Source organism: Cannabis sativa, chromosome 2 (assembly GCF_029168945.1).
Source record: "Cannabis sativa cultivar Pink pepper isolate KNU-18-1 chromosome 2, ASM2916894v1, whole genome shotgun sequence".
Lineage (NCBI taxonomy): Eukaryota > Viridiplantae > Streptophyta > Magnoliopsida > Rosales > Cannabaceae > Cannabis > Cannabis sativa.
The window spans coordinates 36,896,506-36,910,319 of NC_083602.1; the positions used below are offsets into that span (position 1 = coordinate 36,896,506).

The 13,814-nt window shown below is 39.8% G+C and overlaps 1 long non-coding RNA gene across 1 annotated transcript; it reads right to left on the reverse strand.

Annotated features, from left to right (window-relative positions):
• Nucleotides 1–9,472: 9,472 nt before the first annotated feature.
• LOC133034946 (uncharacterized) lies at nucleotides 9,473–10,711 on the reverse strand. The gene is made up of 2 exons (XR_009686247.1): nucleotides 10,515–10,711; nucleotides 9,473–9,729 (listed from the first exon to the last, which is right to left on the reverse strand). It is a non-coding gene; the product is annotated as an uncharacterized LOC133034946 (long non-coding RNA).
• Between the last annotated feature and the right edge of the window lie 3,103 nt (nucleotides 10,712–13,814).

Sequence of the window (13,814 nt, forward strand, 5' to 3'; positions counted from 1 at the left end):
ACCGAACACAGACCTAGCCTCAGACCCAAACTGTGACTGGAACTTGGGCCTGGACACGGTGTTGTACCCAGACCGGAACTGAGACCCAGACCTGAACCTAAATCTGGGACACGATCCAAAACACAAACTTGGACCTAGATAGGGATCCGGATACAAACCTGGACTCAGACCCAAACCCAGACTGGGATCGAAATGCTGGACCTAGATCTAGACTGAGATGCTGACCCAGACCCAAACTTGGACCCGCACTCGGGACCCCAACTTTGACCTGGACCCGAACCTAGACCCAGATCGGGGTCCAAACCTGGACACAGACCCGGACCGGAACTCAAACCCACACCTAGAATCAGACCCAAAGCTAGAACCAGAGACGGACCCAAACTCGAACCCAGACCAAGATGAGAACCAAGGACATAGACCCAGAACTGAATCGAGACTCAGATCGGGATTGGAACTCGGGACTCGCACCCAACCTAGACCAAGACCTAGGACACGAACCCACACCCGGAGCCTGATCTGGACCTAGACTGAAACCTAAACCCGAACCCAAATCAGACAAGGACTAGAACTCCAGCCCGAACTGAAACTTAAGCTCGAACTCGGAATCGCAAATGGAACTAGAACCGAACTAGGACTAAGACCAGGACCAGGACCTAAACCCAAACCCGATCCTAGATCAAAACCCAAATAGAGACCTAAACCAAAACCGAGACTAGGACTCGAACAAAAACCTAGACCGAAACCCAAACCCACACAATAACCTGGACCTGCACCCAGAATTAGTATAGGGACCTGGGAAACAGAACTAGGACCGAGACCTAGTACTCGACCCAGACCCAAACTTGAACCTAGGACCCAGCTCTTGACCCGGCACTAGAAATGGAACTAGACTGCGACCTGAGATTGGGATTCGGATCTAAACCCAGGGCTTGGACAAAACCCGTAGTCGGTGTTTGGATTTTGGACCCGGCCCTGGACCCAAACCCTGACAAGGACCCGAACCGACACCCGGACCTGAACCCTATCCGAAACACAAAAGTAGACCCGAACCCGTAGCCTGTGACCAGAAAATTGGAACCAAAACCAGAAGTTGACGGGGACTAGAACTAGGACTTGGACTTGGAATCATAACTGAAATTGGACCTAGATCAAGAACCGTAACCGGACCAGGACCCGGACTCCAAATCTGACCTAGACCTGAATTGGGAGCCGGACCCGGATCCCAACCCAAACTTGGACTTGGGACCCAAAACCCGAACCTGAACTCAAACCCAAACATGGAACCAGACTAGGGACACAGAACCAGGGTCGGGACCTAAAACCGCACCCCAGTCTCGATACCGAACCCAAATTCAGAAATGGGATCTGGGACCTGAACCAGAACCAGACCGAGACCCGTGACAGTGATCCAGATCTTGACTGGGGATTGGGGTAACGGGACCTGAACCCAGAACTAGACCTGGGACCCAAAATTAGAACCTGATTAAGAATCGCCGAACTAGGACCCTAAAACAAGACTAGGACCGTGACCAGGACCCGAACCCAGACCTAGAACCGAACACAGAACTAGCGTCAGACAAAAACTGAGAGTGGAACCTGGGCTCGGAGACGGTCGTGTACCAAGACCGGAACTGAGACCCGGACTTGGACCTAGATAGGGATCCGGATACGAACATGTACTCAAACAAAGACCCAGACTGGGATCGAAATGCTGGACCTAGATATGGACTGAGATCCTGACCCAAACACAAATTTGGACCTGCTCTCGAGACCCTAACTTGGACCTAGACCCGAACATAAACCCAGATCGTGGTCCAGACTGTTGGCTTTTGTGCCCTAAATAAAACCCTTTACAATCTGATTAGTTATCAATATAAGAAATTTGAAGTGATTTAAGTTTGCATGAATTTTACATGCTAATTGTTTAATATGTTTATTACATTTACGCACAAAATAAGTCTAGATCATATGTTCATTCACAATTTCAGTATCGTCAACATAGTGGAATGTTATTGTGATCATATGAATCAAAAGACTAAGTCCCTGTTTCATCAGTGTTTTGGATTTACACTAATGTGATAATCAGCGATGATGTGTACTTACACTTGGAGTAAGTGTTATGTTTTTTCCAGGACATTAGTAAAGTATAGTAGTTTCGAATGTTTGGAGTATACATTGGACTGGACCGATATTGCAACTTAGTATACTAGGGTGAAGATCGTCCAAGATGAAGATGAAGCTCATTTATCTATTTTTGAATTAATTGTTTTAGTTTAAAGACAATTTGGATTTCGAATTTTAGTTAGGGATTTTTATCCCTGTTTTTCTCATATTGTTGCAATATTTTTTTTATTATTAATAAAGTTTATTTTATTTTCTATTCAAACAAATTGCAATTTATGAGATTGAGCTTCATTTACTTTATCTTTCAACCACAATTACCACATTATATTTATATGTTTGTATGTGTAAGTATTTTTATTATTGATGCAAACTCTATAATATTTACAACTCGTCATAGAGTTATATTAAATAAACACTAGAAATTATTTCTATGTTTATTAATCATTGTTAATTCTAATACAATTATTAAGAATTTGTTTAATAAAAGGATCTTTTGATCTGATTGGGGTGAAGAAAAGTTAAGAAAACTATGCAGTTCAATGATCTTTTATATCTAATGAACTCTGGATTGTATTCAACTCCACATAATCTCTATCACACTTAGAGAATCATGATCTTTACAACCTTCAGGGGTGGATCATAATCTATATTTACTTTGGGGTGGAGTTTATCCACAATACCCTATGTAACACATATTTTCTTTAAACATGGAAGTAATATAATGACTTAGCTATTATCAATATAAATCCTTGATCTTGATTGTATGTTCCAATTTAGTTTTACTGTTATTATAAAAATTGATACCTATAAAAGTTCTTTGATAATGTATCACACTATCTTAATTGAGTGGGAGAATTTTAAAATTCTTTACCCATCTTCATTAGGTTGACACTTGTGATAGGAACTTAAGAACACTACTGAAAAGCAAATCTAACCATTTATGAGGATAGATATAACTTATCAGAATTATGAGAATAAAATAATAGAATTCTAGTTCAGTCTATTCGAATGACTTGAACCAAGATTTCTTAATCCTCATAAAATTTTAATGGTATCTTAATTTTAATTACTTAATCTCTAGCAAGTATTTTTCACTTCAAATACTAGTCTGCTATGTTGATGATTTAGTCTTAAAGAAACTTAAAGTTTTAGACTAATAAGTCACAACTAGATAACTCTCCAAACAATAAAGAGGTTAAAAGTATTTAACTAGACATCTGCTATTGAGTGGGAGCTATCTGAGATGTAATCAAATAAGGAACGTTAGAAGATATTCAAGAAAGATTTATGAAAGTGATTTATATGTTAGATATTAAGGAACTGTATATCAATCATCTTTGTATCTTCCCAACTCATTCAAACTCTGAGATGGTGGTTACTCTGGGGGTGGAGGAGTTATTCTATAATAATTCAAGCTCTACCAGAGAAGATTTATAACTTTGTAAATTCGAAATTACCAGAAAGTTATTTTACTAAAGAAAAGTCTACGCTGTATTATCTCAATTCCATATTTTAAAATATGAGAGATATGTCTTCTGTTTATTCAGATGTACTTTAAAACAGTAAGGATTTTAGTATCCCTTGATGAGCAAAGCATATAGTAAAGGATGTTTCATAAATGCACTTATGAACAAGTTTCCAGAAGTTTGGGTGGATTCAAATATACTACACTTGATGGGTTTGCACAGTTTTTTTTATGTTAGTGCAAGTGGGAGTTTGTTGGGTTTTGTGCCCTAAATAAAACCCTTTACAATCTGATTAGTTATCAGTATAACAAAATTTGAAGTGATTTATGTTTGCATAAATTTTACATGCTAATGGTTTAATATGTTTATTACATTTACGCACAAAATAAGTTAAGTCCAGATCATATGTTCATTCACAATTACAGTATCGTCAACACAGTGGAATGTGATTGTGATCATATGAATCAAAAGACTAAGTCCCTGTTTCATCAGTGTTTTAGATTTACACTAATGTGATAATCAACGATGATGTGTACTTACACTTGGAGTAAGTGTTATGTTCTTTCCAGGACATTAGTAAAGTATACTAGTTTTGAATATATGGAGTATACATTGGACTGGACCGATATTACAACTTAGTTAAGATATTATAAACTTACCGTCATCTCTTTCTAAGTCAATATCAGTAGTTGATCTTAAGATTAAAAGAATCTAAATCCTGATATGTTTAGGCTCAACTCAGGAGTACTATTCATGTTCTTTGATTTGTTAGTTAAGCCTACTTTTGGGTCAGGGTGATACGTATATTTTGGGAACATGATAGTATGATTGAGTGGGAGTGCTGAACATAAATATTGAATCTATATCTTCTACAGGTGTATCAAGTGATGATTCCCTTCGAGCTTAGCTAAATAGAAGTAAATGGATGAGCTCTTGTTTAAGTGACTATTTCTTAGATCACTAAACATCATTTATAGGTAGCTAAGTGTTTTAAGGGGCAAAATACGTTGAGGGGTGAGAACGGTAAAATTATCCCATCTCGATGTAAATCATCTATATAGAGGATCTTTGATCACAATAAGATTATAACAACGGTTCAATGAGATAGCATATCTATATCGTGGAACATATAATATGCTCTATATAAGTCTGAGAGTGCAATTCTAAGTTCTAAGAGTGGATTCAACGAAGAATTAATAAGTAGGAATTTACTTAGTAAATTCGGTTCACTTATTGGATGCTCAGCATATAGATCCATGGTCCCCATTCTAGTTGAGACTATACTACTTGTAAGACTCAATAATTGATTTGTGATTAATCAATTATCATTCTAAAGTTAGACTATGTCTAATTTCTGAATTTTCACTAAGTAGGGGCGAAATTGTAAAGAAAAGAGATTCTAGGTTTATTTATTTATTAATAGACTTTATATGTCTAATTAATAATTAAATTAAATGAAAATATTATTTAATAATCTATTTTAGTTATTAAATAATTAGTTTTGGCATTTAAATGGTTAGAATTGGAAAATTGGCATTTTTGAGAAAATATAAATAAAATTTGTGAAAACTGCAAAATCCAAGTAAGGCCCATTACACACCATGGCCGGCCACTTGGATAGGTTTTTCAAATTGATATTTTCATTATTTTAATGCCAAATAATTACTAACCTAAACCTAGTAGTTGCCTATAAATAGAAAGTGATGGCTCAGTCAAATCATAAGTTTTAACAAGTTTTCAATAACCTTTTCTGTCTAAAAATTCTTTCTTCAGAAAACTGAGCCTTCCCTTTCTCTCTATAGCCGAAATCAACCCTCTCTCTTTTCTTCTTCTAAATTTCGAAACCCTGAGTGATAGAGTAGTGCCCACACACAGCAAGTGGTACCTCAATCATAGATTGGAAGACTGTGAAGGATCACACATAAAGAGAAGGACATTCGGGCTCAGATCTTAATAATACTCTACCACAGAAAGAATACAAGGGTTAGAGATCTGAGTGGAAGGAGACATTAATTTCGCTGCATCAATGTAAGGTTTTCTTAACTTTATATGTGTTTATTTATCGTTTTAGAAAGTTCATATTTAGGGTGTTAAAAAACATACTTGTGAGTAGATCTAAGATCCTGGTAATATAAATTCCAACAACTAGTATCAGAGCCATGGTAATTGATTTGCTGGCAAGAAATTTGGACTTTAAAGCGATTTTTTGTTATTTGGATGGTTTCATGTTGTGTTGAGTGTTATATGATGATTGATTGATGTTTGTGAATTTTCGTGAAAAATAATTGAAATTCTGTTTCTGGAATTAATTTTATTGGATAGTATGGAAAAAATTAAGCAATTTACTTTTTTGTAGAACTCAATTTCGATTGAATTTGAATTAGATTTTTTGAAGTTTCGGAAAAAAATTAGGGTCGTGCAACAGGGCCACGCGCGCGGACGAGGGTGACACCCTCACACAGTGCTCGACCGAGCGCTTGTCTGAATCTCCTCCCTGCGCGCGCAGAACATGCTGCGTGCAACCTCCTGCGCCGAGGGACCTCGGCTATGCACTCCCCATGCGCGCGCGGGCAGTATGCTCAGCATACTGTCCGTACAGCTCGCATTTTTTTTCATTTTTTTTCGATTTTTCATGCTATTTCATGGATTTAACTTCCGATTTTTTGTGTAGTTTTGTATTTAGACATTTACTATTCCTATTTCAATTCTAAATATCATAATTAAATTAATTAATTTTTTTTTAATTTAATTCATGATATTAGTGTAATTTGAATTTGAAAATAGTAAATATCTATCTTTTTTGCTTAATTATCTATCTTATTTTTTAAATTTGATTATTCTTATCTTATTTTTAAATTTAAGGTCAGATATTAAATTTTTTAAATTAATTTTTTTTAAATAATTTGACCTTATTTAAATTTAAAATAAGATAACTATAATCATGTAATTTCAAATAGAAGTAAGATATTTTGCTAACTTTTAAATTTTGTTATTTAATTTATTTAAAATAAATCATAAAATCTGAAAAAGATATTTATTTATCTTTTTTTATTTTTATTGAATATTTAATTTATAAAATAACATTAATTTTTAAAGTAGTTAGCAAATTTTGAAATGAAATTTAGGTTAGTTGAAACCTAATTTTTCGAAATTGTAGGTTTAATTTTAAATATTATTTTATTAATTTCTAAAATGTGTGCCTGTGTGAGCCTATATGTTTATTTTATTATATAGATGCATATAGGTTGTTGCTAAATAAAATGTCACACCATGATAGATTTTATTTAGGTCCACTTAGTTTTTGGACCTATTTAATTAATAATAGTTATTTATTTTAAGGTTAAATTCCTCTCTTTTAGGCCTTGTGTGAGAGTTGGGGGCCAATAGAAGTGGGTACGACATACTGAACCTAGCTCCCCCTCACATGAACTACCCCAATTGTGAAGGCCCATTTGCCTGATTTGAATAACTGTGCTAGGTTAATTAAATTAGTTTAACCTAATAAAATTGATTAGCAACATAATTAACTTTTAAAATATATGAAATTTATTTTCATTTTAATATTTTAAAGTTAATTTTAAGAAAAACACTTTTAGTTTTAGATATTATTTCTAGACAAACTATTTGCATTTTTCTTGTTTTTTAATTAAATAAAGAATTTTAACTTGGGACTCGCACACAACCTAGACAAAGACCCAGGACGTGAACCCACACCCGGAGCCTGATCTGGACCTAGACTAAAATGCAGACCCGAACCGAAACTCAGACTAGGACTCGAACTCCGACCCGAACTCAAAGCCAAACTCGAACTCAAAATCGCAAATGGAAATAGAACCGAACTAGGACTAGGACAACGACCAGGACCTAAACCAGAACCCGAACCCTGATCAAAAGCCAGACAGAGACCTAAACCCGAACCGAGACTAGGACTCGAACCCGAACCTAGACCGAGACAAAAACCCACACAATAACTGGGACATGTGCCCAAAATTAGGATAGGGACCTGGGAAATAGAACTAGGATCAGGACATAGTACCCGACCCAGACCCAAACTTGAACCTAGGACCCAGGTCGTGACCCAGCACCAAAAATGGAAACAGACTGCGACCCGAGATTAGGATCCCGATTTGGACCCAGGGCATGGACAAAACCCGTAGTCTGTGTTTGGATTTGGGACCCAGTCCAAGACCCGAACCCTGACAAGGACCCGAACCCACACCCGGACCTGAACCCAGTCCCAAACCCAAAAGTGGACCCAAACCCGTACCGTGTGACCCCAAATTGGAACCAAAACCTTAAGTTCACCAGGACTGGAACTAGGACTTGGACTTGGAATCATAACTGAAATCGGACCTAAATCCATAACCGTAACTAGACCAGGACCCGAACTCAAAATCAGACCTAGACCCGAATTTGGAGCCACACCCGGATCCCAACCCAAACCTGGACTCGAGACCCGAACCCGAACTTGAACTCAGACCCAATCATGGAACTAGACTAGGCACACAGAACTAGGGTCGAGATCTTGAACCGCACCCCAGTCTGGATCCCAAACCTAAACTCAGAAATGGGACCTGGGACCTGAACCAGAACCAGACCGAGACCCGGGAAAGTGATCCAGATCTTGACTCGAGATTCGGGTAACGGGGCCTGGAACAGACCAGTAGTGGGTGTCTAGATCTGGGACTCAGACATGGACCAGAACCCAAACGAAGAACCAAACCCGAACCCAGACCTAGACCTGAAACCCAAAATTAGAACCTTAACAAGAATCGCCGAACCAGGACTCTAGAACAAGACTAGGACCGTGACCAGAACCCGGACCCAAACCTAGAACCGAACACAGACCTAGCCTCAGACCCAAACTAAGAGTGGAACTCGGGCCTGGACACGGTCGTGTACCCAGACCAGAACTGAGACCTAGACCTGCACCTAAATCTGGGACACGATCCCAAACACAGTCTTGTACCTAGATAGGGATTCGGATACAAACCTAGACTCGGACAAAGACCCAGACTGGGATCGAAATGCTGGACCTAGATCTAGACCGAGATCCTCACCCAGACCCAAACTTTGGCCCGCACTCTGGACCCCGACTTGGACCTCGACCCGAACTAAAACCAAGATTGGGGTCCACACCTTGACACAAACCCGTACACAGACTTGGACCCGAACTCAAACCCACACGTAGAATCAGACCCAAAGCTAGACCCAGACCCGGACCTGGACCCAAACTCGAACACAGACAAGGATTAAAACCAAGGACTTAGCCCCAGAACTGAATCCAGACTCAGATCAGTATTGGAACTTGGGACTCGCACCCACACCCGGAGCCTGATCTGGACCTTCACTGAAATCCGGAACCGAACCCAAACTCAGACCAGGACTCGAACTCCAGCCCGAACTCTAACTCAAACTCGAACTAAGAATCGTAAATGGAACAAGAACCGAACAGGGACTTGGACCAGGACCAGGACCTAAACCAAAACCCAAACCACTACTAGAAAATCGGGTTTTAGTGACACACATTGAGTAACTCTAAAAGTGTATAGTGACACTTCAACGCGCGTCACTAATGAGGGTGACTGGAAAGACAATTTTTAGTGACACTTCACACGTGTCACTGAAACCTTTTGCATTCATTTTTTGCGTGTCACTATAGACGTATAGGGTCAGGTTTTGCCAGACTGAAAAGCTAACAGCCACACACATAAAGTGTCACTATATCTTTTTTTTTCTTTTTTATTAATATTATTAGAGATATAGTGACACACAAAAAGTGCCACTATATTAAATATTTTTCTAAAAAAATAATATTTAATTTGATTGTATTAAGAATTTAAATAGGTATAATTATCAATTAATATTACAAATTATATAAATACATTCAGATTTAAAATAATTATATTATAATTAATAGCAGTAATATAGAATAAGTGATTAAAAAAATACAAAGTATAATTTAAATAAAATACATAAACAAAATACAATAACAGTAAAAAAAAAAAATATGACTACAAATCCAGAAAGTATGAACAATACAACAAGAAAAAACAAATAAAATTATTAAATCCAAACATTGCCTCTTCAATCCCAGCCAGAACCACGAACTATCAGAAACCTTAAATCGCCTCCATCACTGTCAGCTTGCAAAGAAAAATATGAGTTAATCACAGTATGTATAAACATAAATTGTAACCAAAAAAAAAAAAAACACAAACAATATTCTATTTCTGGACAGAACATTAGAACTAAAAAGGCCATGCATCTTGTTTCAAACAAAATCAAATCCAACAAAACAAAGCAGAAAGAAATTAGCAATAAACCTATTTAAATCAAATTGCATCTTTTTCTTTAGCAGATAAACCCATTTAAATCAAATTGCATCTTTTTCTTTCTTTTTGACTAAAAGGGTAATGCAACTGAGTAATTTCAGTTCTAATTTCTAATCAACATGTCAGACGTTGATATGTTGGACCACATATACCTTCAACCAGCATAATAAGGCCTAGGAAAACAGAGTCCAATTCTAAGCAATTGATCTAAACATACAAATTCAAAAGCAAGTGTGAATCCCACCACTACTCAATTAAAATTATAACTCTCAACATTTTAGATTTTAATATAAATGGGAAGATATGTTTCTTTTATATACTAAATCTCAAGGTGAATACCCTCTCTGTCACTTTTCGTTGAGGACAATTTAAATCTTAACGAAAAAGGAGTGTGAAACCAAAGTAGAAATTCATTAAACCACAGCTGCGATTTCTGCTCCTTTTCACATTTTACTTGTTGATCGACTTGAGTAAACTTGCTCATTCATAAAATAAACTTAGATGTAATAAATAATAAATCAATGGTGACTCAGATTCTATGCATAAATTAGCAAATAAACCCATTTAAATCAAATTGCATCAGTTGTACCTTTGGAGAAGCATACTCGAGTTGTAAAGGGGATCGATATTGGACATTTAAAATCAATCCAACTGGGCAGTCTGAAACTAGCCATTTCTGCTTCTTAATGCGCAATCCAACTGAATCAGTACCATAAAAATCGGTCAGGTTGCGCATCTGGGCACAGAGAGAGAGGCGATGCGCAGGTCGCGCATCTGGGCAGAGAGAGAGAGAGGTGCTCCATATGTCTAGGCCATCGGAGAGGAAGAAAGAGAAAAGAAGGACATGTGGGCGAGGTCACCGGAGCCGGCCGGGAGATGCGGCGGCTACGGAGAGAGAGAGAGAGGCGAGATAAATTAGAAGAGAAAGTTAGGGTTTTCTTTTTTTTTTTTTATGTTGTGGATTGATTGTTTGAGCAGAGAGAGAGAGAGGTGATAATTATATAAATTACTTTTTTTTTTCAGATTGTATTTTAATTGGGGTTTGATAATATTATTATTTTTTATTTATTTTAAATTACAGCTGTATTTTTTTTAAAAAAAAAATTACGGTATTGATATAGTGACGCGCTAGGTGTGTCAGGGCATATTTATCCACTCACGCTTGGCGTGTCACTATAAGTCTTAATTTTTCAAATTAATAAAAATAAAAAAAAATAGATTTTAATCTTTAGTGACACTCCATATTTTCAGTGACACACATTGCAGGAGACTAACACTAAACATTTAGAGTCTAATTGTGCATGTCACTAAAAATCACTCCTATCTATTTAGTGACCCGCACTTTTGTGCATGTCACTAAATAGTGTCACTAAAAGGCTAAATTGTAGTAGTGAACCCAGATCAAAACCCAGACAGAGACCTAAACCCAAACCGAGACTAGGACTCGAACACGATCCTAGATCGGGACCCAAACCCACACAATAACCGGGACCTGCACCCAGAATCAGATAGGGACCTGGGAAACAAAACTAGCACCGGGACCTAGTACCCGACCAAGACCCGAACTTGAACCTAAGACCTAGCTCGTGACACGACACAAGAAATGGAACCAAATTGCGACCTGAGAGTGGGATTCGGATTTGGACACAGGGCTTGGACAAAACCCGTAGTCGGTGGTTGGATTTGGGACCCAGCCCTAGACCCGAACCCTGGCAAGGTCCCGAACCCACACCCGTACCAGAACCAAGTCTCAAACCCTAAAGTGGACTCGAACCCGTACCCTGTGACCCAAAATTAGAACCAAAACCGGAACTTCATTGGGACTGGAACTAGGACTTGGATATGGAATCATAACTGAAATTGGACCCGGACCCAGACCTAGTACCAAACACAGACCTAGCCTCACACCAAAACTGACACTGGAACTCGGGCCAGGACACGATCGTGTAGCCAGACCGGCACAGAGACCCGGACGTGGACCTAAATATGGGACCCGATCCCAAACACTTACTTGGACCTAGATAGGGATCCAAATATGAACTTGGACTCGAACCGAGACCCAAACTGGGATCGAAATGCTGGACCTAGATCTTGACCGAGATCCTGACCCAGACACAAACTTGGACCCGCTCTAGGGACCTCAACTCGGATACAGATTCATACCCAAACTCAAACCCACACGTACAATCAGACCCAAAGCTAGACCTGGACCTGGACCCAAACTCAAACCCAGACCAAGATCAGAACCAAGGACTTAGACCCAGAACTGAATCCAGACTCAGATCGGGATTGGAACTTGGGACTCGCACCCCACCTAGACCAAGACCGAAGACGCAAACCCACACCCGGAGCCTGATCTGGACCTAGACTGAAATTCGGATCTAAACCCAAACTCAGACCAGGACTCGAACTCTGACCCGAACTCAAACCCAAACTCGAACTCAGAATCGCAAATGGAAGTAGAACCGAACTAGGACTAGGACCAGGACCAGGACCTAAACCCAAACCTGAACCCAGATCAAAACCCAGACAGAGACCTAAATCCGAACTGAGACTAGCACTCGAACCCGAACCTAGACCGGGATCCAAACCCACACAATAATCGGGACCTGTACCCAGAATCAGGATAGGAACCTGGGAAAGAGAACGAGGATCGGGACCTAGTACCCGACCCAGACCCGAACTTGAACCTTGGACCCAGCTTGTGACCCGACACCAGAAATGGAACCAGACTGCGACCCGAGATTGGCATCCGGATCTGGACCCAGGGCTTGGAGAAAATCCATAGTGGGTGTCTGGATTTGGGACCCAGCCCTGGACCCGAACTCTGACAAGGACCCATACCCACACCCGGACCTGAACCCTGTCCCAAACAAAAAAGTGGACCCGAACCCGTACCCTGTGACCCAAAATTAGAACCAAAACCGGAAGTTCTTTGGGACTGGAACTTTGACTTGGACTTGGAATCATAACTAAAATTGGACGTAGATCCAGAACCGTAACCGGACCAGGACCCGGACTCCAAATAAGACCTAGACCCGAATCCCAACCCAAACGTGGACTCGGGACCCAAACTCGAACCTGAACTAAGACCCAAACATTGAACAAGACTAGGGACACAGAACCAGGGTCGGGACCTTGAACCGCACCCCAGTCTCGATCCCGAACCCAAACTCAGAAATTGGACCTGGGACTTGAAATAGAACAAGAGCGAGACCAGTGACAGTGATCCAGATCTTGAATAGAGATTTAGGTAACGGTGCCTGGAACAGATCAGTAGTCGTTGTCTAGATCTGGGACTTAGACTAGGACCAGAACCCAGACGAAGAACCAAACCCGAACCCAGACCTAGACCTGGGACCCAAAATTTGAACCTGAACAAGAATCGCCGAACAAAGACCCTAGAAAAAGACTAGGACCGTGCCCACGACCCGGACCCAGTCCTAGTACCGAACACAGACCTAGCCTCAGACCCAAACTGACACTGGAACTCGGGCGCGGACACGATCGCGTACCCAGACCGGAACTGAGACCCGGACCTGGACTTAAATATGGGACCCGATCCAAAACACTAACTTGGACCTAGATAGGGATCCAGATACGAACTTGGACTCGGACCGAGACCTAGACTGTGATCGAAATGCTGGACCTAGATCTGGACCGAGATCCTGACCCATACCCAAACTTGGACCCGCACTCAGGACCGCAACTTGCACCTGGACTCGAACCTAGAACCAGATCGGGGTCCAGACCTGCACACAAACGCGGACACAGACTCAGACCCGAACTCAAATTCACACCAAGAATCAGACACAAAGCTAGACCCAGACCCGGACCCAAACTCGAACCTAGATCAGGATCAGAACCAAGGACTTAGACCCTGAACTGA